This window comes from Calypte anna, chromosome 12, assembly GCF_003957555.1.
Source record: "Calypte anna isolate BGI_N300 chromosome 12, bCalAnn1_v1.p, whole genome shotgun sequence".
Taxonomy (NCBI): Eukaryota; Metazoa; Chordata; class Aves; order Apodiformes; family Trochilidae; genus Calypte; species Calypte anna.
Window position 1 is genome coordinate 17322158 of NC_044258.1, and position 26296 is coordinate 17348453.

A 26296-nucleotide genomic window follows, 5' to 3' on the forward strand; every position below is an offset into this window, starting at 1 on the left:
AGCCCCCTTGAACCTCGTGGAGCTGCTGGCACAGGGTGGCTGGCAACATTGCCCAGCCCCTGCCCACACCACCCAGCCCCAAGCTGCTCATTTCCTCTTTCCTCTCCACATCACATTGAAGTTTCAGGTCCTTATTTAAGCAACTTTTCTTCTCCCTGGTATTTTGAATGCCATTTTCCCCTCCCTCAAATCAAACCCCTCAGTCCCTGCCACCTATTTGACCTCCTCACCAAACACTGATCCCCCAGAGCTGGCGAGCAAACCATCCACTTCCTGCTCCTCGGACCCACCAGCCATGCACATACTTGAATGCAACTTCAAGATGTCAGGCAAATTTTCCTTTTTCAGACATGAAGCCATTCTGTAGAGGGAACCTCCATCCCCGAGGGGACCCTCCTGCCAACAAGGCACCTGGGGGGCAGTGGCAGTCAGGCACTATTATGGACCACGGAGCTCATCAGAGAGCTGGAACTGACATGCGACTCGGGGAGACAGAGATTTTGAAAGCAAGTCAGTCTATTAAATTTATACCTACCTGCACAATGTGAAACAAACCACATCTCGGTTTCCTTTCATGTGCATGACAGTCTTAACTTGTTTCTTTTAATCCCATAAAAGCAGCTAAAGCATGCAACATGCTTCCCAGAGATGAGGCAACCCTGTATTTTACTTCCTGACAGTGATTTAGTTTATAGGATGTTGTGTTCTTTTTTTTTTTTTTTTTTTTTTTGGGGGGGTGGGGGGAAGGTAACGAGCATTGTCCTAAACTTTACAAAGGAAATACTACACACACACCATGCTAGACACCTGGCACTTAAAAAAGAATCCCATAAATTGACACTGTCTGTAACGGAGCAAACGCGGCTGCAACCCCCGCCGTGTGGTGCAGACACCGATCCCGGCTGCATCCCGATCCCAGCAGCACTCTCCAAGGTTCCCTTCGGGAGTCAGCACCCTTCTACAAATCCTCAGTGCCTCTCATTTAGTCACTTGTACCCCAAGCAGGCCTAGGGAGAGGACCAGGGATGTGCTGAGGCAGAAAGGGCTACGTAATAAATCCAGTAAATCCAAAGGGGTGAAGCAGTAATCCATGGAAACGTTCCACACACGAGGGGGTTTGAAGTGCCTTTAATTCCCAGCTGCAAACCCAAGGAGCTGCCAGAAGGCGGAGACCACCGAGCACAAGGGGTTAATGGCCTTGCTAAAGAAAATGATACACATAATTTCCTTTTATCATAAAACAATACGTTTATTATTTTCTGTGTATCTGTTAAAGGGCACGGCCTTCTGAGTGGAAAACAAAACACAGCTCGGTCACATGTTTATTTGCTTCAGCTACTCCCTTTCCCTTCTGATAAATAATCAAACATGCCATCCAGAAAAAACAAAACCAGTGAGCTGGGAAATTTGATGGTCATCAAATAGACTAAGATACCAAGAAAAGCAGCCCACTGTTCCCACAGTGAGTTTTCTGCCCCACACCTACACTAACATCTGAGTAAATAACTTCAGTCACTCTTTCCATTTTCCCCATGCAATTACTCCTACTGTTAAACAAATTGTCCTTAAGGCTGTTGCAAACACCATTTTTTCCCCTGCAAAGCAGAACAACTTCTGAACATTAAAAAGCCAGACTAGCAATATATTTTAAAAATATGTTTGTTGTACTTGTGGTTTGGCTGAACACTCAGCTTGATTTCTCTCTCTTCTAGGAAGATGGGGGTTTACAGTTTAAAATTTTAAAGGGCAGTTGGATCTCAGGCAGGAAAAGCCTCAAGGAGGATGGGTTTTCTCCATAGGGCAGGCAGCATATTTTCCCTTTTCTCTTATGTTTCACACTATATGAGCACCAGGAATGCTTACCCCCACCACCCCCCCAAAAAAAAAAAAAAAAAAAAAAAAAAGTTACCTGCTGTATCAGTGAACTATTCAGGGGGGAGAAACAACTGAGAAATATGAAATATCAAGTAGTTTTTTAAGTCACTTGTAGAGAGAGGGGAAAATCAGGAATACGTGATGCAACACGGATTACCCAGAGGATCTACACTATCTTCCAACAACCCCTGAAGACCATTCATACAACAATCATTAATACTGAAAAACTGCAGAGAAAATCCCTCACGTGAGAAGTTAACAACCATTACCCGGCGTGAGCACGCTTTCCCTTTCCTTTTGTAGTACCACAGGTCTAAACAATAGTAATATGAATGAGATAATAGCCATGCTTGTCTCAGCAGCCTGATTTTTATTAGCATGAAATTGGTACAAATATTAGCGAGGCTGACTCGCAAGTGGTGCCAGAGCCACGATGCCAACAATTTGCAGAACACAAAAGCGACTCGGAGGGGCTTGCACCTCTTTCTCTTTTGCTGCCCAGCACCAGCCACGTTTCCCTTTTTTTTAAATTTTTTTTTTCTTTAAGGTTTTGTTGTTTTGGGGGTTTTTTTGCCACTTGTACAAGTGCAAGCAGAAGCCACAGCACCCGGCCAGCAGCAGGGATGGGGCAGACACGGCTGCTCCCGCTCCACAGGGACATCTCAAGGCGAGGGGCGCCCCAAAAGAGGACTTGAGTCCTCATCACAGCTCGCCGAAGCCGTGCCAAAAAAACCCAACCTTGTTGTCAACACGGCAGTAAACAACCTCAAACCGGCTTCCTTTGCTTTAAACCTAAGCCATTCCCCTCTCCTGCACTGCCAAGCTGCCCGCGCAAGGCAGCGAGTTAAAAGTTCAGCCCTGCCCGCACGCTCCTCTCTCCTCCTCTGAGCGCTCGCAGGGAAAAATGAAGAGTTTAACAGAGTAAGCTCTTACTGTCTGCCTTTAGATTTCCGTCTTCGCGCTGGAGATGGGTTTCTGGCCGTTTCTGTGAAGCGGGGGCTGAAGAATGGTAAAAAGATGTTTGAATAAACAGGAAGTGCTGTGCAGCCGGAGCGCAGGCTGGAGGGAGACGGCGCTGGAGCGCTGCCCTTCGCCGCCAGCCACCGGGTTTCTGCCTCCACAGTAGCAACCTCTGCTTTTACTAAATGACAAAGAAACCGCAAAGCATTCCTTCCCTAATTCTTCCCGTGCCAAGCAGGGAGATAGGCTGCAGCTCGCAGGTAATCTCCGAGTTGGGTTTAGCACGACACCCGAGCACAAAAAAAAATAAAAATCTAGTGATTCTGCGTTATTAAATTCACCCCCACACACACACCCTCCCCATCTGTAGAGCAGAAACATGCAGAACTAATTATGTCCTCAACCAGACCAAACAGCAGCAAAAAGCACACCTCGCTCCTGCACCTCGGTAAATTCGTATTTGCACAGAAGTTAAGCCACGCTTGGCTTTCCTACCCTTCACAGGGCTGCAACTTGCTCTTAAAACCAGCTTGTGAGGCTGGCCAGGCTTCAGAGCTGTTTCCTCTTAACTGCGTGAACTGACACATAAACAAGCACCCAAAAAATGCAACTTGTCTCAGGCACAAGACCTGCATCCAGCATCTCCACAAGCGTGCCTTCAGCATCCAGGCAGATGCTTCCCCTTCTTCGCCATCCTCTTCTCCTAAACCAAACTACCTATTTAACTCTAGATGAGTAACTAACTGTCTCCCCACCCCATTATCGAAGCCCTGTCTCCTGTCATATTGGTGACATGACACAGATATTGTCAAGAAAAAGTAAACTGGGGTTGGCACTCAAAGGCAGCTCGTGAAGAGATGAGCAGTCGAACAGCCATATTCAATAAAAAAAAAAAAAAAAAGAGGAACAGGATTCCTTTAGAAAATGTATTGCTGTTGTGGCAACGTGCTGCTGCCACTGAAGGGACTGATTTGTTATTTAGCATGTAGTCTTGGACTGTCTGTCATTCTGGGTGCTAATGCTCTGCTAAAATAACTCATTGGGAGCTGTCAGTGGGATGTTTACATAGGCCCCCAATCTTTTCTTCGTACAAGGAAATTTTTTACTGGAATTCATCTTCTTTTGATCTCACATTCAAAGCAACAGCAGCTTGATAGACATGCAAGTCTGAAAGCAAATCCAGACACTGAAGATAAACCGCCAGAGTATGACAGGCAGGAGCATCTAAAGCTTATAAAAATGAAGAGAACAGCATGTCGTCTGAGTATTACAATAGCAGAAATCAAGAGACATATTAGGTGGAACTGATCAGCCACAAAAACAGTTCAAAAGGCAGATCATAGAAACAGAAGACTAAGCTAGGAGGAAAAAAAAAAAAAAAAAAAAAAAAAAATTGGAAAGATCTGCTTTACAGAGGCATCACCTCCTTTCTGAGCACCACAGCGTTTCCGCTCCAGCATGTAAACTTCAGGGGGAAAAAAAGAGGAGGGCTTGTGTCGTCTCTACTAACTCAGCAGTTCTTACCTTCAGCTCACCAATTAATTTGCCGAGTGCACGTTTCAATTACATGTTATTCAAAATGAAATAAAAATAGGACACGGTGCCACTTGAATCCAGCTCTTCAAACCCCTCCCAGGGATGGGGAATCTGTGGCTCTGCGTTAACCAACAGGGGAGCAGCATCCCCCTCCCCAGCACAAGGGGCCCTGGCCTCAGCCCCTGACACCATTTTGGTCTGTGTGTCTTCCAAAGGGCTGGGGATGCCCTTGAGCTCTGCCTCTCACACTGGTTCAGAAATATCAGTTCAGGAGGCAGTTTTATTTAAATTGAATTACGTGTGCCACAGAGTCCACAGATATGTACCAAACACGTTGCTCGCTGGGAAACAATTGCTTGAAACTTTCTCCAGCAACACATACATTTTTAATTTTTTCTTCCCCAAATAAGCTTCTTATTCTAATTGAACTCAGCAAATATAATGAAAAAGTAATTCTCAAACAATTTTGTACTTAGAGCTGTTTGTTAACAAACACTGAATGAGCAGCAGTGTTAGGTTAAAGGGCAGCAGGATTCCACATTATAATTTAGCCTGCGGTTATTTCTGATTAAGAACACCCTCCGGGACAGCAAAGCAAGATCTTCTTTTGCAGCAGGCATAGCTTTTAAAATTAGCCTCTTCTCCATAATAAAACCAACGGGAAAACTGTGGATTTAAAACTGTATTAACCAATTTGAAGTGGTGCAATCAGTTTACAGCTCACTTTCTGCAAAACACTGTTCCCTGCCTTAGTCAAGTTACAAACGTAAAAATGCTTCCTGGGTTCTGAAACTGTTGTAAGAAAGTCACCTTCTGTCATGCCTATGTAGCTATCTAATGTGCTACAGGCTGATTATTTATCTTTAAACTGTACTAGTTTAATCTTTTAAGGTCACCACTAATCTGCTCCAACCTTTTAAAAAATAGCAGCTTTCAAGACTTACTGCTGGAATCACTAAACTCAACGCTGAATGTCATTGTAAGGGATACATTACCCAGAATGAGTGCAGTTTTACAATGTAAACACCAAATAGAAATCCCCACCTAAAAGAGAAGAAAAATAGGATCGCCGTGCCAAGAGAAATGTCAGTAAATAAGACCAGCCCTGTATTCTTTCACACAAATATCATTCCAAACCGTGTTGCTCTTCCTCTCTCCTCCCCCCTCCCTTCTCAATGCAAAACTTGGGTGTAATTTAAAGGATCATTGGGTGCTTTTTTTCTTTATCCTTCCCCTTTTGCAGCACCAACTTTTCATGCCTGCTGCAAAGCTTCCCGGGTGCATTTGGAAGTCGCTGCGGACTCCAAACCCCCCTCGCAGGGTATTTGTGTGTGTGTGCTGCACACTGACCCTTCTGTAGTCTTTTTTTTTTTTTCTTTTCCCCTAGACTTCTTCTGGACTTGAATGTCACAGTAGACCTTGAATGTGAAATGGCTTCAAGCTAATTGCTTTAATTGCTTGAAGATGTGCAGGCAGGTGAAACCTGATCCCCTTGGCCATTGTAGAGACCAGGAACAACACAGGAATGTTTACACAGTGGTTTGAGTTTAATAGACAGTAGAGCTGAGTTTCAGACAGCTAGCAAAAACACGGCTAATAGGTGACCTCTTAATGTAGTCCTCCTTTTAAAAAACAAAATACAATTTCATTTTATACAAGGCAATGTCCCTAAATGCCAAGGTTATCTGCTTGACTTTTTGAGTGATCACGCACTGCGTTGCACCTGACATTTATACCTGAAACTCTACCCCGAATGCATTTCCCTCTACCTTAAAACAAAAAGCACTTTATGTGTCAGTCACCTTACAAACAGATTAGAGCTGGATGGGGTTTCCTAGTAAAGTGCAGACATTTCAATTTAAAATTCAGTGCTCTTCACTGCTGTCATACTCCTTTTGCCCCAAAAACACGTGGCAGGGGATGCAACCTGAAAGACTTTTCCCTGCCGCATCCCTTCGCCTGGGTGCTCCCACCCTCTGATGGGGACCAGCACAAGCCCTCAGTGGGGTCTCCTGGAAAGGACAGGATGACTTTGACTGCTTTTTCAGACCTTCCAGTGTATTTTCTCCACACTGTGAAGGGATGGACTGGCTGAGATGTGCTTTTTGAAAGGCGCAGCTTCGTTCCACGCACGGCACAAATTCAGCAGCTCTTCCTCAGGCAAAATTCCTCCTGACTGAGAACTGCAGCATTTGGGGTCAGTGAGAATCAGGCTTGCTTTCCAAGGATCATGAGGTAAGTAAAACACACTTGAAACCAGCCAAAGACCAGTGAGCAGATATAGCACAAGTGCAGAAAATAGAGCAGAAAGAGTGATTTTGGCAGTAGCAGTAGCAGAAAGGTATTTACTGTAAGTCTAGTCCAAAAAACAAACACTGAAAACAGGTAATACCTAATACTCACTTTCCTGGCATGAGCTCTTAAGAGTTTTGTTGCCAGTCTTAAAAAAAATGGTTAAACCCCCTCACATAGGGCGAATATTAGCAGGGAAATGACAGACACTTCCCAGACAAATAGGAATAAATAAACTAGGAATAAATAATAAACTAGGAATAAATAAACTAGGAATAAAAAAGGGAAGGCCACTTGAGGAACAGGACTGGAAAAAGCACAAATGCAGAGGCAGAGGAAGGGAGGCCAAACCAGCATCCATTTAGTACCAAGGAGAAAGGGAAACGACCCCCAAGCCCACAGCCCAGCAAGTAAAGGCCATTTCCAGACTGATCCTTGCAATTTTGCTCAGAAAGTTTCAAATTCTTTAGTACCCCATGCTGAAACTACCACCCCCTCTAGGGCAGAAGTGAAGAGAAGCAGGAGGAAGGCTGCTCCAGCCACTTCTGGATGCAACCGGGGTTCTCAAGAAGACAATAGACTCCAGCTGATCTACTCTACCTTGCCTCTTATTCCCAGTCCTCAGCATCAAAGGAGCAACTGATCTTAAAAAATACAGAACAAAGGGAACAATGGGAGCTAGAAAGCAAGCTGGGATATTTAGGAGCATGCCTCTTTCTGTTGAGAAACAATCTAGCTGGCATGACTTGTCCCGTGTCCCACCAAAAAAGCTCAAATTCCAGCAACCGTGAGGTTTTAATGTTTGGGTTTTTTTTTGAGGGGAGTATGGAAAAAAAAAAAAGAACATTCAGAATAGGGGAAAAAAAAAAAAGACAAAACTAAGTGTCAATTTAAAGATTTAGTATAAACTTGTTCAAGCCTGTGGGAGGAACACTAAGTGGAAAAAGTAAACACGGTCCCCCCAAGTAGTTCCCCGGGCAGCGGAGCAGGCAGCCAGTGCCTGGTACTGCTGCTGCCCCGGGCCCGGGGAGGTCAGCCCAGCTATGCTAAACTGACAGGTTGAGTTTACAGCAGGCCAGCACTTTGTTTGGATATACTGGCCTTGCTCACCGCCAGCTTAACAACAGATGGCTAGAAAACTTTCATTATGTTGCAGAGCGCTGAACTGCAAACAATCGGGGAAAACTGTGAAAAGTTTAACTCTCTGCAAACCACCCAGCGGGAAAGGGTTCGCCTGGCCAAGCAGCTTCCCGCTCCCCACCAAGAGCTTGGGAGCCTTTAAATTAATTAAAGAGGGATGGGATGATTAATCAGACCTGTGCACGGTGCTGGGGATGCTGGAAAAAAAATTAAAAAAAAAAAGAATTTGCGATTTGACAAGGTCATTTCAATAAAAGTTGCATTCCAGAAGAAAATGGACTTTGACGGATTGCAAAGCTGATTTTAAACCCCTGGCTTTGGGAAAGTTATAGAAAGTTTAGGCAATAATCCTCCAATCGGAGCTTCTCAAGAGCTTTCTGATGACTGGGTTTTCATCTCCAGAAACAGAGACACTGTCCCTTGAATTCACGTTTCAAACTTTTGCACTCGATGGCAAAAGAAGGCCGCCAAATAATCCAACACGCAGATGGGAATATGATTTATCCAAATCTGTCTATAATCTAAATATTCATTAAATTGATTCAATTCATACACACCCTAATATCTCCTAACGCTGCGAGGAAGGTTATAAATGCACTTTCTGAGGTTTAATTCAATTGACAATCTTCTATACATCTCATCACTAGGAATGCATTATTTTAGATTATTCAAGAAATGAACGAATCTGTTTTCCACAAATGTATTTTAAAAGCGACTCTTTCCTGTTATTGAAAGAAAATTGTGTTTATTACTCCTTTAGCATAGTGTAAACTCATAAACGTCAACAGAGAGTACAAGGAAAACTGTCAACTAAATATTGTTTCCTTCATGAGCTGCTCTTCCAAGTCAATTACGCCTTTCAACTTCTGGGGCATTGTATGATAAACTGGCAGTAAAAATCATTCACATTAATATACCATGGTGCCTTGCCTGCAAAAGGTAATTAAAGAAGTAAATGACTCATAAGAATAGACATATTAGCTGCAAAATGAAAGGCAACTGAGCTGCCACATGAAAATATGTACCATTAAGATACTGCATTTTCATATTCCTGTAATCAGCTTCAGTAGACTAATGCTTATTTAATCCAGTTCTCTGCTAAGTCCATCAACAACTGTTTTTTGCTGTTTTCTCCTTGACTGAACATTATGTGTGCAGGTTTGGAATAAATACTGCAATAAGATTTTTGCATAGTCAATTGAAGAACAGGTTTTTTATCCTGCACAAACTATTTTTCTTTCCCACCGAGAGGAATACAGCAGAGAAGGATATCACAAGAACCCCCATTTTCTGGGGTTGCTTCAGTGCTGACTGCTTCTGAGTGAAACGTACACCTTGTCCCAGCATTCACCATTTTGATTTGTGAAACTATTAGCAGGAAAACCAAACCTAATGACTCCATCTTCCAACTTTCCCATTCTTCACACAGGAAACGCTTTGCTTTGTTAATGCATGTTTTCATTAGGGGTAGAAAAACGAGACTGGTTTTCTCAAGTCTTTGAGGCAAACTGGGGTGAGGAGAGGAGCAGGCACCACTGGGCTTGTGGAGGAGATGGAGACACCTGATTTTGGGGGACAGACTTTGCTGGGAGCTTGTCCTGCCTTCCAGTGCAGTGTGGTGCAAGTCTCAGAGCACTCCTGCTCTGCAGCCACCTTATAAATCCAAGCCCTTTGGTAAAGAGTGTTGGGTGTAACCTTCCAAGCCATGACCTTCTCCTCCCAATGGGGTGGTAGAAAGATGGCAAAATTTAGAGAACAAAGTACACTTGTCTCCATCCTTCAAAGTAACACCCTGAAAAATACCCAAACATTTGTAACTCATCATTCTGTGAGCAGTATTTAAGATTTTTCCTTTTTGTCACAATAAAAGCTCTGTAAGGCCAAGACTCAAACTGCTTTTGACTGCACAATTCTTCAGTTTTCTTAAACATGGGGTGGAGTTAACTTCAGTATCTCAGCTATGGGGCAACTGTTGGCAAAAGCAGTTTTTTCTAAATGGCAGATGCTGTGTACACACCATCCAGCCTTTATTTATTGTGCCTGACAGAGGTTTATCCTTGCAAAAAGAGATCTTTCAATAAAAATCTAAACATGGTGCTTTGGAACCTGCATTATAGGTTGCTTATTTATCACTAGCCATATGAAATAGTATAAGACTTAAAATGTAGGATCAATCATTATTTAAACTGTATTATTGCTTCTCCATTTGAGCAGACATCACTTTGTACCCACAATTAATGAGCTCCAGTCCGTTTTCTAATTAAGGAACAAAGGTTCTTGTGTGCAGAGTATAGAGTGACACTGTCTGGAGAACACATATTTAAATGGAAGAGAATCCTTCTAATTACCTTAAAATGGGATTTTTAATATCCAGGAACATAATAGGATCAAGAAATTAAGAGTATTTCCAAATAAGTCATTACAAAACACAGTTAAAAGGTAATAATACCTCCCTAAAAATGAAGGGACCTTCTGGAGACAAGTGCTTAACACTTCCATATTTCTGTAATTAACCTTTGTGCTTTGATACAGGGGAAAACCTTTGTGCATTGTACAGGAAAAACACAATACAGGAATTATTATATGTATATGTGTATACATACAGAAAAATCCCTCCCAAAACGAAGAGTCAGCAATTAGAGCATAAAATACTTTAGGCTCACCCAGATTAGGATCCAAACAGACAATTAATAAAGTCAGCAAGGTAACCTAGCTTTATCCAGTAATTAGGGCTGTTAAGAAATAGGATCCTGGCTCTTAGAAGTGCTACAAATATACCACACTACTAAATAACCTGCACTGCTGGGAAAGTATACTTGCTATCAAGGGCAAAGCTGCTATACACTGAGGTAACAGTAAATGACAGACTGTTGTTCAAGTCCATTAGCTGCTATGTGATAGGAGCACATTCACTAGCACACGACCTGTGAAAAATCTTAGATCTCTTTAAATCTTTGAATTGGATTGCTGCATTAATTCTTAAGAACTGCAATCCTTCAACCAAGTCAAATTACCCTCATTAACAGGGGGAAAAAACTGCCTCTGCAATAAGTTTAAAAAAAAAAAAAAAAGAAAAAAGAAAAAAGATATTTATTACCTATAATCACTTTCACGTACTTCACCTGGAAGTGTGACAAACTGGGACAACAACTTCAGGGGCTGGAACCAGTTCAGCTGCTGGTTGGTAGGGACGGAGGGGACACACAGCCACCTGTGTGTGTGTGTTCCTGTTCCTGTGCTGACATTCAGCCTCAATAAATGTACTTCTTAGGGGGGGGAGGGAAAAAAAAAAAGCAAATAACTCAATGAATGTTCTACAAAAAGAAAAATCCCTAAGAATAAGCACAGGCACTGAAGCGATCTGTGTGTGTGCCACTGAAATAACCACAAAAGAGGAGGGGAAATTCTTCAGTTATTCAAAGCTTGATTAGAGCACTACTTCATAATTAGGCACGTTACAAGTATTGTCATCAACCAGAAAATTCATGTACTAACTAAAAGGTCTCAGAAGCTGGCTCAAGCCTTCTATTCATTAACAACATCTGCTATTAATGTTTAACCCTCATAAACATGCACAAAATGTTCAGATTCATTCAACGAAGATTAAAAAATAAATATTTTGTTGTTCTGCTTTAGCCATGGGGGGATCTGTGCGGTTCGACGAGTATCAAGAATCACTAAAAGGGCCACAGAGATAATAGACAAATATTTGGTCTTTGCTGGAAAGAAGATCTCTCTCCACTCACTGCTTCTCTGCACTTCAGATGTTACAGCTTCAGAGCCAGGCCAGCACAATAAACAGCAACGCAGCCATACACACACCTATACCATGGTATGAACCATTTATTTTAAAGGTGAGAAACAATTTTCAGGCCGTGTGTTTTAAAGGAAACCCTGATATCTTTTTTTTTCCTAATTTAAAAAAAGAACATTCCCAGGGACGAAAGATTCACTGGGGAGCAGGGAGCTGAGTAAGCCCAGGATCCAGAAATGAGAACCAGAGCGTTTCATCTGCGTTTTACTGCTCCGGGGCCAGATGAGAGCCCTGATCTCATAGTCAGATCCTAATGGGCAGATCTTTGGAAGGGTCTTTGGAAAGACTCATTTCCACCACTGTGGTTTTAATGTAAGCATAGCAATCTGCTTGTGCAGGCTCATTTACAGCGCAGAGACAGAGCTAAGTGGTGAGCTAATGCGACCCTCTAATGACTCCAAGAAACGCATCAGGACATTCCCCATCCCTGTCCCTCTTCCTCTGGCAGCACACATCCCTGCCTGGCCCCAGGGGCAACCCTGGGCACTGGAGCACCAGGCAGGCAGGTCCCACAGCTCCTGCCTGCATCCTCCTGCCTGCACATCCCCCCCCCATCCCTGCCAGCATCTCCATCCCAGCCGACCCCGGAGTCATCCCTGGTACCCGCATCACACAGGTGAAGATCCAGCCTGGGCTCATCTGATTGTAATATTTGTAATTTGCAGTAAAGGCCAATAGACAACCCAAGAAATGAAAGTAATGAAAAAAAAAAAAAAATCAGAGCTCTTTTTTGTCTTCAAATATGACACCCATGGTGGATTCACTGTCTGCATGTTGCAGCACGCTCTATTCTTAGCACCGTGCCTTTTAAAGTTAGGCCCATTATTTTCTACGGTGTATCAAGATCAGTATGTATAACATATGCCATATTGTTGACACTTCCCTGGATGTACTGCATGCCATATGCCTTGAGCACTAAAAGGGGTGATGAACAGAGTGGCAATACTGAAAGGAGAACAAGATACACCGAGCATGCTGAATGAATTCGGTTATATAATTCAGCCAATAAGGGTTTCCATACATTTAACAATCCCTTCCTCCCCCCCTCACTTTTGCCTCCCTTGTATAAAAAAAAAAGAATTTAACAACTTTCCACGGTGAAAAGTTAACATGCTGGACACGTATTCAAAGCAAACATTTAATCACAGTGGGCCCACCAGGTCTAAAAAGTATCCATGTAAAGATAGATCATATATAATCACACCAATAAAACAAACAAAACAGGACAATTCATATATTTTAGCAATAAATTTAAAAAATGAAACATACAGCGATGTTCCTGCTTCTGCTTGTCCTTTATTTTACCTTTCATAAATCTACACCCCAAGTCCAATTCCTAGAACTAGGGAAGATGTCATCTTGCCCATCTCTAAAGGTTTATTTACTAGTTTCCTTACTAAGAATTATTATTTGAAGAACCCAGAAACTAATGCTCTCTTACACCACAGTATTTTTGTCCAAATCTTCTGGAACTGATTATAAAATTGAAATGTAAGAAGGAACACAGCTGAGCTATATTTATAACAAGAAGGCTGCTCTTCAGCATCTGATACATACACATGTGTATCCTCATTTCTCTGCCATCCCTCTGCACACTCTAATGGGTACACTAGCTGCATACTTGTCATTAAAAAAGAAAAAAAAAAAAAAAGAAAAAAAAAAGGAACTGACTCATCACAGAGAACAGTTTTGACAGTACTTGCATGCAGAGCCCTGGCAGAAAGGCTCCAGCTTTTCGGTTCACCACTTGCAACCAGCTCCAAATGACATGCCTTGGGCTGAACAAGCAAGAGACAAAAGGAAAAAGATGAGAATTCTGGGCATGGGTACAGGTTGCTTGAATGGATGCACCCAGGTCTACTGTCCCAGTTTAGTCCTTGGAGGAATTTGCTGCCTGGAGGAAGGGGAAGATTGGATGTGTGTGGAAAGTGGGTATCGCTACAGGAAACTCCTACCAAGTTTCCACGGCCAAGACACCATAAAGGTGCTCAGGAAAAGCACTGAAGAAATGCCTGGCATGGGCATAGGGAACTGCCTGGCATGGAGGGCTGTGTGGAGATCCAGGACTCTGTCCTGGTGCCCAGGGAGCAGGGCCATTCCTCACAGGGATGCTGCTAATGCTCTGGAGCTAATGATGCCAGGCAAAGCTGAGGCTTCCCCATCCTCTGTTCCTGCTGCCACCACACACCCACAGGCAATGGATCAAAGGGGCTCTGACAAGATAAGGAGAATCCATTTTAATTTCAAAACATGAAAGTTCTGGCACAGGAGATCACTAAAGAAGATCAGCTCTGTCATGTTTCCGTGGTGTGTGTTGAAGGGGGATGTTGCATTTCAGATGTGCACCCATGCAGGTATTTATTTGAGTAAGCAACTTCATTATCAGCATAAAAAAGTACAAGGAACATGGGACTTTTGTTAAAGTGGGAGGCAGAAGCCTCTTCATGAAAAACATCAAAGAAGAAAAACACATGCTGATGTTTAAAAACAGTCTATGTCTAAAAGGGAACATCAAGACTTTAAAAAAAAACACAACACAAAACAAACAACCCACAACACACTCACCCTTGCTTCACAATACTTCTCTTGGACACAAACCCAGCAGCATTCACTGCTGACCATAAATCAGCTCTCCCTGCTGGTTTAAAGCACTGGTTGTGTAAGTCACTAGGAAGACTGATAAAAATTTATGATCATAATCATAAAATTAGGACAAGTGAAAATTTTGTGAGTGGAAATGCTTGCACTTCATCAGTATTAAACCAGAAGATAAGGGGAGGAATGGGGAGGGAGGAAGGGATGTGTGCATTTGCCCCCAAAAACTAGAAAGGTTTGGAGGGGCATGCCAGTGCCCACCCTGGTTCTGCTCTAAGCTTTCTTTTTGGGGTAAAAAACAAAAGAGAAAGCAACTCAAAAGAAACACAAAAAACCTTACTTTGTCTTGCAAAAGCCAGAACTGAACAGCTATTTGCAAGGGAAAGTGGTGAAGAGGCAGGACCTCCCATCAGCATCCCAGGGACTCTGTTTTTAGTACATCACACTCAGCCACACCATGTCAAGTAGTGGAGCAAAAAAACCTTTTACCTTCTGGTCTCAGGCCCAGGGCTGGTCCAAGAAGAGTCTAGCCAAACTTTCTACTAGCTGTTGGCGGCATTAGCTTGATGGACTCCATCCAGTTTTCCTTGTGGACTACTGTCCATATTAGGGAAAAATCCCCACTTGACACTGGGATCCAACCCTAGCCACAGACACCAGCAGTGTTACAGATTTTTTCTGCAGCAGCCAGGTTGAGACACAAGGACTGCAGCCATGCCAGTGTGCTTAGGATCCTTCCTAATTAGCTTCCAACAAGGTGAGAACCAATCCTACCCCAGCTAATTAAAGCCTCTCTTGTGCTGGTGCTGTAAATAAAGCCACACAACAAAACCAAAAGTAAAAAATAATAATAATAATAATAAAAATATCCCCTAACCCGCCCTGTGGTGAACTTTGTTTCCTTTTTTGTAGAGGGAGGTTGGCAGGAGAGCTCAGAAGGGTAAAAGGGCATCGTTAACATGGCAGCTATTTAATTCCACCAGACAGATCCCCCAGACCTGTAACAAGCATCTGCTTCCTACCCATCAGGCCATTAATCACTGAGACTCCTAAAAGCTTCAATTCATGTGCCCACTCTGAGAACTCATGAGATGCCTGATAGTCATATGTCATTTGAGAAGGGAACAAAACTGTATTCTTTTCTGAACTGATGCAGCTCCTATTACCAAGAGATTCTCTCCCTTGGGAGCAACCAAAAGACAGAAATGAAGGAGAGCTGACTCAAAGCTCTGCCTCTCAAAGACACATAATTGATAGAGGAGGGGAAGAGAGTTAGAAGGAATCTACCACTACCTTTATTTTGCCAATAATTGGAGGAACTGGTGAAAGGATTTTGGAAGTGGTAAAGAAAAAATACTCCATTTTTACCAGGCACACCCTAGACAGAGAGGCTGCCCTCCAGGAAATTCTGCCCTCCTCCTTGGATAAGAGCTTGGCAAAAGAGGTTTCTGCCACCTTAAAATGAGCTCACTTCTACATATGATTAACTTCACTCCTCTTAGGACCCTTTGAGCAGCTGGAGGTGATGCCTGGGCATCATGCTTGCTCAAAAGTCCTCTGCTTCCCTTGATACTGCTTCTGAATCCTGACCATTATCTACTGATGCTCTTAAAAGCCTGGGAGGTGCCTACCTGGGAGACAACTCCAGCCCCTCACCCCTGCACAGCACCCCCAAGTTTGAGCACAAATACAGGGGTGGTCCTGGCTGCCTGGGGGAGGCTCCACCTTGCTCAGGGCATGGCATGGAGCTAAGCACACCAGGCTGAAATGTGACACATCTCTGTACCATTTGTCACTGCCATTTCCTGGAAATGGCAACTGAAAAGAAGTGTGAAAAAAGGAAATATGTACTTTTGCAGCTTTCAAAAGAAAAAAACCAACATATATCCAGTTGTATCACTGTGGAAAATTAAGAGCTAGCCCTGCTTTATTCTGTCCTCTTTTTCATACTGCTTTTTTTTCATTTAATTACTGCTCTATCAGGTAAACTAATAGATAACACAGACTAAACAATAAAAACTTAAAAGCACCTCAGTTGATTCCCATCCTCAACAGTTTTCCTGGAAAAGGCCCATGTCTCCATAGAAATGTTATCCACATTCTTTTCTTTCCCCCCCTCCCTACAAAATTTAAAACAACATTTTTTTCCCTGGACCCAAAGAGTGAAACAAAGTTTCAGGCAGGCTGACTGCCTCTCCATCCTTCATCCTTCTCCCTGCCACCTTTTGATCTCTGAGGCTTGGGAAACACCAAGCTGATCTTTTGCTGTAATTCATAATTTCCAATTCACAGCATTTTTCAGTACTCTGTAGATGTCAGGCTGCTGCTTAGGAGTTAGCATACAGCTGGAAAATGCTGAAAGTTGTTAGCCAATTGAGATTTTTTTTTTGGTCAATTTTCCCCATTCCTCCTGAGTCCTATGAAAACCACATTGAGATGCTGCTGTCAGTGATGAACCAACTTCAATGTCTGCAGAGAGCAAAGAGGGGACAGAATGGCTAATTTTAAAGGGTTCACAACTTTGAAAAGGGGTTTATGATTAAAAAACATCCCTTTTCTGGTTCAGAAAGCCTCTTTTCCTACTGGTCCCTATTGGTTCCAGCCATGGGCAGCTTCTCCCCAGCAGGCAGGTCTGAAGCTTGGCTCTGCCATGCTCAGCCCACACCTCCTGCCATGAACTCCTCATGGTGATGATGATCTCCATCTCATCTCAGCACAGGAGACAAGTGAAAAAAAAAAACAAAACCATCCATCAGAAGCCACAGCTTGGTCCCAGCTCAAACTGCAGCCCATGGTGGGGGCAAAGCTGCCTGTGTGGAGGCTAATGGGGTCATCCCAGCAGCCACCTTTGTACCCAAGAACACAATCTTGGTTATTGTTCTCCAGTCATGAAAAATTAAACTGGACTGTTAAAATTTCCCACTCTGAGCTTTGGCATGAGGCCCTGTAGTATGTTTTGCTCTTGTGGCTTTCCTAGGGGACCCTGAGCAAAGGAAGTCCATGCTGGGAGTGAATGTAAAATATGGGACCACGCAGGCTGGAAAGAAAGGTAACCAGAAGTGTGTGAATTCAAGTGTTTCAACAGTGATCCCTCATTAAAGCTTGTGCCCCAAGTTTGCTTGCAAACTATTAGTAATACACAGCCCCTCTCAAAAGTCCTTCAACAAAATTAAAATCTCTTCTACACAACCCAGATTTTATGGATGGAGCAGCTACAGCACAGAGAAGAGAAGAGTTCAACACGGGAAGCACTATTCATGAGCTACAGACAGACAAGGAGTTTTGAACATCTAAAAGTAGAATTAGGTGCAAAAAAACCCTTTTCTCTGCTTGCTTACTGGCATAGTTAAGCTCAAACACTTTCTGGTCCTCTCTTCAACATGATCAGTGGATTTACAAGCTGGTAAATCCCTGTATTCAATTTTTGTTGCTGAAAACAAAGCAAAATACACTCCTTTTAATCTTTAAACAACCATGAGACACCTCTACAGAAACATTTCCCTATTTCCCTGTTCAGCAGGGAAGTGTGCCAAAAATACCAGCATCCCACTGGGTGAAGCCTGGCTGAGCTGCAGGTTAACACTGCACACCAGTCCTCCAAACCAGCACATCCAGAGGTGTCTCACACCAAAGCCCCAGCCCAAAATACTCCCCCAGACTTCAGAGAAGTTCAGGTCCAGATCCACATCCGCATTTTGCATCCCAGGTTTACATCTGAACCAAATAGAAGGATTCTCTTGACTTCTTCCAAAGAATAGTCTTTTAAGACATAAGACTCCAGAACCAATAAAAAAGGTAATTTAACAATATCTCTAGTGTCTCACCAATCATTTAAAGGGCCTTGAGGCTGCTGCATTCCCCCTACAGTACAGTAGCTTTCCCACCCTGCTGGTTTTCAATTGTCACCCTCTGTGTTGCTATTTTTTTTCCAACTTCAGCCTGATGGTATTTTTTTTAGCTTTCCCTCCCAGCTGATGTCCTCCATCACTGCTGGGTCCCAGCAACATTGCCAGGGGCAGGGCACAGCTCTGCTGGAGCCCAGAGTGGAAGGGCAAGGGGGTTTCTCCTCTGTATCATCCACTCCCTTCAGGAGAAGGGAAAAACTTAAATTTAGATGGAGGAAGTCAAAAAGGGGAAAAAAAATTATAAAAAGAGAGGCTGCTGAGCAGGATCCCATAACATAAGTAACCCCAGCCATTTGCCAGGGCACCCATCACTTGCTGACTAATCTGAGGCTTTCTTGCAAAAAAGGCAACAAGAACCTCCCTGGACATTTTGCCTGCCTGAGCCTGAAGACTGCTTGAAAAAAGAGAATATCTGAGACAGGGGGAAAAGCTCCCTTCATCTTTGCTCAGCACTGTCCCCAATTCATTCCGATTTCCAGAAATTTGGTGGCACAGCCTAAAAGGCCACAAAGCATTCAACAGATGAACCTGGAGCACTGAGGGTGCCCAGCAGCATTCCAGCCCGTGCCCCCACAGCCTCCCACCCTGCTTCTGCTGCTCTTCTGTACAGCTACAACCTCTAAATAATTTTGCCATGGTCCATTGCTTACACACAACCCCCTTGGCCCCCCTACCTTGGTCTCTGATGCAGAGTAGAAAAGAGCAGCAAGGGGTGGAAGACCACAACCTAAAAATCCACTTACGTGCCAGTGAAATTCCTAGTCATAAAAAAAAACCTCGTTGGAAAAGTTTTCCTTTACAAATACCTATAGCACACCCTAGCACCGGTGTGGGTAACAAGTTTTTGAAGGGATAACTGCTAAATGAGTGGATCTGCTAAAGGAATAATTTCCTTTTGTGCACTCCAAGGTTATGTGTTTAGCAGGCTTCGATACTTCAATGAAAAATGGAGGTGGCAATGATTTGCAGACTAAATTAATGTTAAATACTTCAAAGAACTGGACAAACAAGTCAGCAGCAAAAATTTTATGGGTTCACTTCCTTCAAGGGAACTTAAAGAGCCAGCGTTTTATTGCTGTGAATTCTAGTCACTCCTTTTACCCCTCAGCATCTGTTTGAAATATGTAGTAGACAATTGCTTTTTTGGCTCTGACTCAGGTGGTTGAAATACAGGACAAACAGACTACTGTATATAAGCTTTCCTCCAGCAATGAAAATTTTTATTAACTCTCTTGCATAGCAAACTCAGCTGCCTAGCTTCCAATCCCTATAGAATCATCAAGGAATGTGGCTAGTTATTAATTCTGGTGGTCAAGCACAGGGTGGATATGCTGAGACTTGTCTGCAATATGTAACCTCACATTTCAGAAGAAAAAAAAAAAAAAAAGAAAAAGAAAAAAAAAGATTTTTTCAGGGAAACTACAGAGGGAATGAAAAAAAAATAAATGAGTTCTGTTTAGTTCATCATTCATATGTGTAAAATTCCAAGCTAAATACTAGCTCTGTACATAAATATGTCAGCCTTGTCAAATGCTCCAGCCAAAGAAAACATGGACCGTGGTAGAGGGGTTCAGAATTACCCTCAGAGCCATGAACTTGCCCCACCTCCCATCTCTGTGTCAAATTCAGGGGTTTTCTCACATTGATGCTCCATAAAAATAATTTGGAAATGCTGCCTAAAAATTACTCTTCTCACCCCACCCAGCTGAAGGACCAGGGAAAAGGAAAGAACAAGGACAAAGGCACATAAAAGAGAAAGGAAGGTCCTTGATCCCCAGGAGGTTTAACTTTACTTAAAAGGAACTTGGCCACCTGTAACTGAATAGCAATGACCACTTTTGCAAAGCTTTTGATCACTGAGAAGCCACACGAGGTGGTTTCCAGCATTTAATGTTGAATAAAACATCCTCTTTAAGTTGTGGTTATGGGCTAATTTGAGCCAACCTTTGGCTATTGTGGTGTATTACAGGTTGCTTTTAGCCTTTTGTTGCATTTCCAGTGTCATAAATACATAACAGTAGTGGTCAACATTTAAAATAAACACTTGCCATGTATTTTCTACACAAAACAACACCAACTGCCTGAAATCTCCTGCTCTGCAGGTATTACCTGGTTTTGTATTTTTGGTGGGTACTTAACACATAGACTAATAAATGGCTGGACTCTGCTTAAAATCCCCTTGAGTTTTGCTGTATTTTTCAAGAAACAAGGCAACAGTCTACAGCTAGCTGTCTATTTGCTCAAGCTAATTTCTGCACCAACAAATTTAATAGTTTAAATGAGTCTGCTCCACCAGTGCCATAAATCAGAGAACGTGACTGCAAAGTGAAAAGCCAGCACAGGCTGCACGTGGCACAGTCCTCAATATCATGACCCATCCCACGATGCTCAAGCTCTGTGGTCTGATCCACCACAACCTGAAGCAATCTCCTTACACCCTTTACAGGTCATCACACCTCCTGGCCATCCATTTGACCTTCCACAGCTCTCCCAGTTTCCCCAAGGGAAAGCACGGAGAAGGACGCTTCTCATCCCTTCCCTCCCATTGTGGTTGCTGGATGAGAAGAACGTGACTCTTATCTCTCTTTTTTTTCTTATTGCCAGTAAAAAGCAGAGTTTCCCTTCCAGCTTTCAGCTCCTGCTCACTGTCTGTCGGGAGCACAGGCTCTCTGGCACCTCAGTTCATCTGGTGAGCACTCGCTGTGCTGCTGAATGTCAGCTCACGCAGGGAGCTCCCGGCCCCGGACGCCTCTCCAGCAGCTCCCTCCCAGACACAGAGGATGTTATCAGAACCACATGTGGCTCCCTGAGATGGTGGCCAAATGGCACTGATACCCATCCCGAGGCTTGTTCCTGCACAGCCAGTGAGTGCTCTGACAGCTCTGAGTATACCAGGTACCTGGTGCCAGCATCACCCTCCAACTCCCACCTGGTAGCCACAGCCATCAGTCTGCAAAACTGTGGCCTCTGTCTCTGAGCATCTCATCAGAGAGTGCTGTGGATGTGCAGCCTCTCAGATATGTGACTGCTGTAACTCATCCGTGGCCAGTTCATTCCCAGAAAGGAATTGTTCAAAGCTGGAACCCACCAGAATAAGAAAGGTCAAGCCCCGTAACCCTTAGGACTCAAACCCTCTTCCAAATGAAGCCATGCATGGGATCTGGTAGGAAAGCAATTTGGAAGCACAGCCACAAGACTCTTTTCCATGTCTACAGAGTCACAGTGACTCTAAAAGGAAGAGTACCCTCTACATGAAAAAGGAGGTGCTAGATGAAAAATTGCAGATTGTCCTGAGGAAAACTTGGGAAATGAGGTAAAAGCCCATGTTGGGAAAGGTCACTCAATACTATTTGTCAACTTTCCCTTAAACCACTTATGAAAAAGTCAGCAAACCATGCTACTAATATGAAGAAATGGCACCCCAGCCCAGCTCCAAAAGTTGCACCTGGAGAACTGTAAACTCCTTACACTGCTCAGTAAGGAGCATTCAGCTCTTGTCACCACACAGATAAGGAAAGGAAGAAGATGCACAGCACCCATCATACACTTTGCAACCTTCCCCCCATCCATGGGGTGTCAGAAAATCCACAGAGACACAGTTTTAGTTTAGAGAGCACACAATCCCACTCAAAGGGATCCCACAGGTGCTTTGCAGAAAGTTGGGCTCATCTGTGTCTTATGCCAACAAAGCACTAACTTAAAGTGCCAGATTAAATTCTACACGTAATTCTCCCAATAAATTGTGAAAACAGCTACCAGCAAAACCACTGTAATCAACAGCCCCCAGGACTGTCTCATCACAGAGTCCTGAGCCTAAGGGTTTGCTTTGCTGCTGCCTTGCCCACTTCCAGAGCAGTTCTCCTTCATGGAGGTGAGCTGGACAAACTATTTTTATCAGCAATACTTGAGATGCACACACACACAATTTTAAAGGCAAGCAACAACCTTCAGAATTTCTAAAAATTGTCTTCTCACAGTTATTTTGTAGCTCAGAACCACTGCTTGAAAAACACAGCAAAACTCTGAGCAATTCGCCTGCTTTGCTTATATTCCATTTTCTGGATAGAAGTGTGTCCTTTTAATACAAATGTTGCCACCTATCATCTGTTGCTTTTTAATTTTTTTGTCAAATCCACCCTTAATTCTCACTTAAAAGTCAACTTAAATTCCCAGGATGAGGCTGGATCCCGTGGCACAAATTTGGGATGTTCAGCAGAACAGTTCTAGGACTTGCCAAAGTAGTCAATAGGCTCAGCTAGTTGCATGACTTAATTATGGTTTTTCAGATAAAATGCCACCTTCCTACAAGAGTCCCCAAATAACCTGATTTTTTCCTGAAATATCTGGAGTCTGATTCACCTGGTTTACTCCTGCCTTACGCTGGCTTTAGCACCATTGGCAACAGCAGCAGTGTTACACCGAGGTGAGGCTGAAATAAATCCACGGAGAGCCAGACCCACTGCAAACACACAGAAATTAATGTGCTTTTCACTGCTGCTCGTGTACAAACACCCAGGGAAGGAGGAGGGAAAAAAAATAAAAATAAATAAACCCTCAGAAATTTTTCTTTTCTTCCTCGTTTTTCTCAAGTTCCTGGCTATCATTCTGAAATGTAGATATTCCCATCATGCCTCGGTGTTTTCCAGCCCCATGATGCCCTCACTTTTGATTGTGTAGATGAAGTTGAAGTGCACAGGGTATTTACTGATCCAGTTATCTTGTTCTGTGACAGGCAGAATCAATCAATCAAGGGGCCAGCTTTACGCTTACGTATTCCAGGCACATCTCCGCACTTCAGGATACGAGATCACAGTGTTATCCAGCCAAATTTGATCAACAAATGCAGTTCCCCTGTGCCACAGCAATCTCAGATGAAGATGTTATTATGTGGAACTGAGCAAAGTGATAAAGACAGTACAGAAAAGGGAGGAAAAGTCCAGCTGGACCTTTCTGACAGCCTCTATATAGTACTGCTGCAGCATCCCTTTTTCTGAAGCTGAAAAAAAAAATGAAATAAAATAAAATAGCACATTCCCATGTAGCTGCTGCAAAGTGCTTTCTGGCCACCTTGTAGCTGCTGGTACTTCATGAAAGAAACATTATGCCAAGTTTGCTAATATATTCTTAAATGTTGGGACCACAAATTACGACCTTTGCCACTGTATTTGTGGGTATTTTTATAACAGGGGATCACATAATGTATTTTTCATCACTCTGTTGTGAAGAAGATTATCAAAACCTGGAAGACTGAAAGATAGTTTAAAATCACAGCTGGCTTAAGCAACCTCTAGGTATCTTTTTAAAACAAAACAAAACAAAACCCAAAACAGCTACAAAAAGATGCCAGTGAATGCCTAAATGTTGAAGTCTGTCTCAAGGAGAGTTGACACTGTGCTTTTATTTTGCCAATAGCTTTTCACTTTGCTAGTGCCCTACAGTTATTTTACATTATTTAATCCAAAATACCATCTTTTTGATTCTACCTTTCTTTGCATTTTAAATCTTTAATGGGAGCCTTTGGCAGTCCAGGGGCACAATTATTAGATATCTGCAGAGAGAAATTGAAAAATTAATCATACTTTCTATTTTATATTTCTGTACTATACATAAAAATTATCTGGCCTTAGAGCTGCATTCTGTGGGCTTTAGATAGGCTCTCCCCAACATGGTAAATACTATGGAAGAATTGGTGTATCTTACATTCAAATCTCTTCAGCTAAACAGTTAGATGGAGGAGGCTGCCTTCTCTTCTCAAGTGCAAAATTTATTTCAGATCAAGTTTCAATTAAAAGGCATCTGCTGCCACTTCTCTGGTGAAAAAAATCAGGGTAAAAACTGCCCTAGATTGAGCATATTGGTGATCCTGAAGTTGTTTATTACCCTTTTATGGGCCTGGGTACTTAAATTACAGTTTTCCACAACTGTATGCAAAATGTGTAACATAATCCTTATGCAGTTTATTATAGAAACTGATATATGCATTAATCTGACCTTTGTCTAAATAGACTCTTAACCACAGGGAAAAAAATCCAAAGGCATCTATCAGCATGTGAGCAGTATCAAAACTGCTAAATCTATTAACTTTGTTTTCCTTTCACTATTATTAAACTGGAAAGCAAAATCCAACTGGAAAATTATGCCATTTGGGTTCCCTTGTCATCATGTAATAAGTATGAGAAATATATGTGCAATAGCCAAATGGCCAATAGACAAAACACCCACTCCAAGTGACGTACTGTTTTCCATACCACTCAGACAAAATCAAAACAACAGAGCTGTTGCAAACAAAAACAAAATAACATTTCCCATAAGCATTCCAGACAGAGAAAATTTACAGGAAAAAGAAAACTGGGAAAAGACCCAGAGCAAAGCAGAGTGTTTGTACCTCCAGCCATAAAACCCCTTTCTGCAGAGCTGGTAAACAAGAGTTTAACATGAAAAACCAGAGAAAAGCTAACAATTGATTAATTGTCAAACTTTAGAGTTAAAGATTTACAGGCGAGGAGGTTGGGCAGAGCAGAGGCAGCACTGCCTGTGCCTCCTGCCCCCCTCCAAAGGCAGCCAAGGAATATGTTTCATTCAGAAAAGAGCAGGCAAAAGCATGGGGAAAAGCAGCAGTGATAAAAAGCAAGGAGAGGAAAGCAAACAATCAGGTTGATTGCTTCAGAGCTGTTTGTTCTGCAGAGACTTAAAAGGAAAAAAAAAACCCAGCTTTTTTTTTTTTTCCCCTAAGTCTTTCCAACTCTCTGTGCAGCCTGGTGGAATAACAACTTTAAAAAAGTGAAGATGTTGCTTTTTTATAGCTGACTCACATTTATATAACTTTGTTAATGCATCTGCTCCCTGGAAGTTACAGTAGCTGTGTTTAGCTGCTATACCTGCCCGTAAATCCTGGCAGCGTAGCAAATATCAACAGCTGCATTTTACTATTTCAGCCCGTCAGTTTCCAGTGTCTCCATCACAGAGAATTCCTGTCAGCTGCACTCTCCCTAACACAATTCCTATGTTTTGCCTGGCAGTAAATGGATGCTCCTGCCCCAGCATCATCTAAACAACTCTGTTAACATTTGCCCCCGAGCGTCTCTCTCTTTGTCCAGTCCCTGTCTTCTAACAGATGTCATCCAAGTCTAATCAAGCATAAAATGGTCATAAATATTTCTTTCTGGTAGATTTCACATTCGCATTTCATGCAGGGACATGATATTTTTCTGCTACCTCCAGGGAGTACCTAATGCAAAAACCAGTTACTTTCATTCAAGGCTCATGTTCCTTTAGTAAAATGCAGCACATGTTCTCAGTTCAAAGGCATAAAAAGGCACAAGACTTTATCTTCTTTTGTTTAACTGAAGCTTTTTTTTTTTTTTTTTTTAAATAACGTCACAGCTTCCATCTAGGTATGATATTTTCCTTTGCTTAATAGGAAAACACACAACCACATAATGCCCAATTTGGTCCCTGCCACTCTCCAGCACCAGCATTTTTGAATCTCATACTCCCACACCTTAATTGTTGCAGAAAAGGCAGATTCATTACTTTTTTTTCTCATTTAACTGCTATATAAAGACTTCCCAAGATCAGAAAGGCAGTTACCTATTTTGGTTCCTATTTTGATTTTGCAACCTCCCTCATCATACTTTAATAAAAGTTAAATGATTCTAGGATACAAATTTAAAGTTCGTGCCAACTTAACTGCTGATAAAGATAACCATGAGTTATAACCAATTTCCAGTACTTAAACTTTTTATAATGCAGGGGAAACTATTCAAGATAATTAATACTCCTTAATGTCAGAATCATCAGAGAGATTATATTTATCCTTGGTAAACTTGGTCAATAGCCTGTCAGACTGGAAAATAAAACTAACTCTGGATTATTCACAAAGCCATATGTCTTCTTAGTTTTTCCCCTGTTATGTTTGTCACAGCAGAAATCCAACATCTCTGGTTAAAGTGAACCACACAACACTTAAGGATATAGATCACAACAGTGAAGCTGGTTTTCCTCCTCCTTCTCCACTGAGCCTAATATTTGATTACTGTTAGTCAAATCAAGCTTTCAGGCAAATAATCTCCATTTTTTAACTTAATGAGATGTGGTCATGTTGACAACAGCTTGCAGAAACTTTTAATTCCAATTCCTGCAGGCTGTGCTGGCCTCTTTTACAGCAACCACTGTATGA

General features: G+C 42.5%; 1 protein-coding gene across 10 annotated transcripts in view; it reads right to left on the reverse strand.

The window, feature by feature from the left end:
• The window catches only part of FOXP1 (forkhead box P1), a 377025-nt gene that overhangs the window by 123321 nt on the left and 227408 nt on the right, over window positions 1-26296 (reverse strand). Inside the window, exon 1 of one of the 10 annotated variants that reach the window (XM_030458447.1) lies at window positions 2809-2980. The exons of the other annotated variants lie outside the window; for them this stretch is intronic. The gene's annotated coding sequence lies outside the window, so the exon portion shown is untranslated. Of the gene's footprint in view, window positions 1-2808; window positions 2981-26296 lie in introns of those variants that run through there. 10 annotated transcript variants of the gene reach the window in all.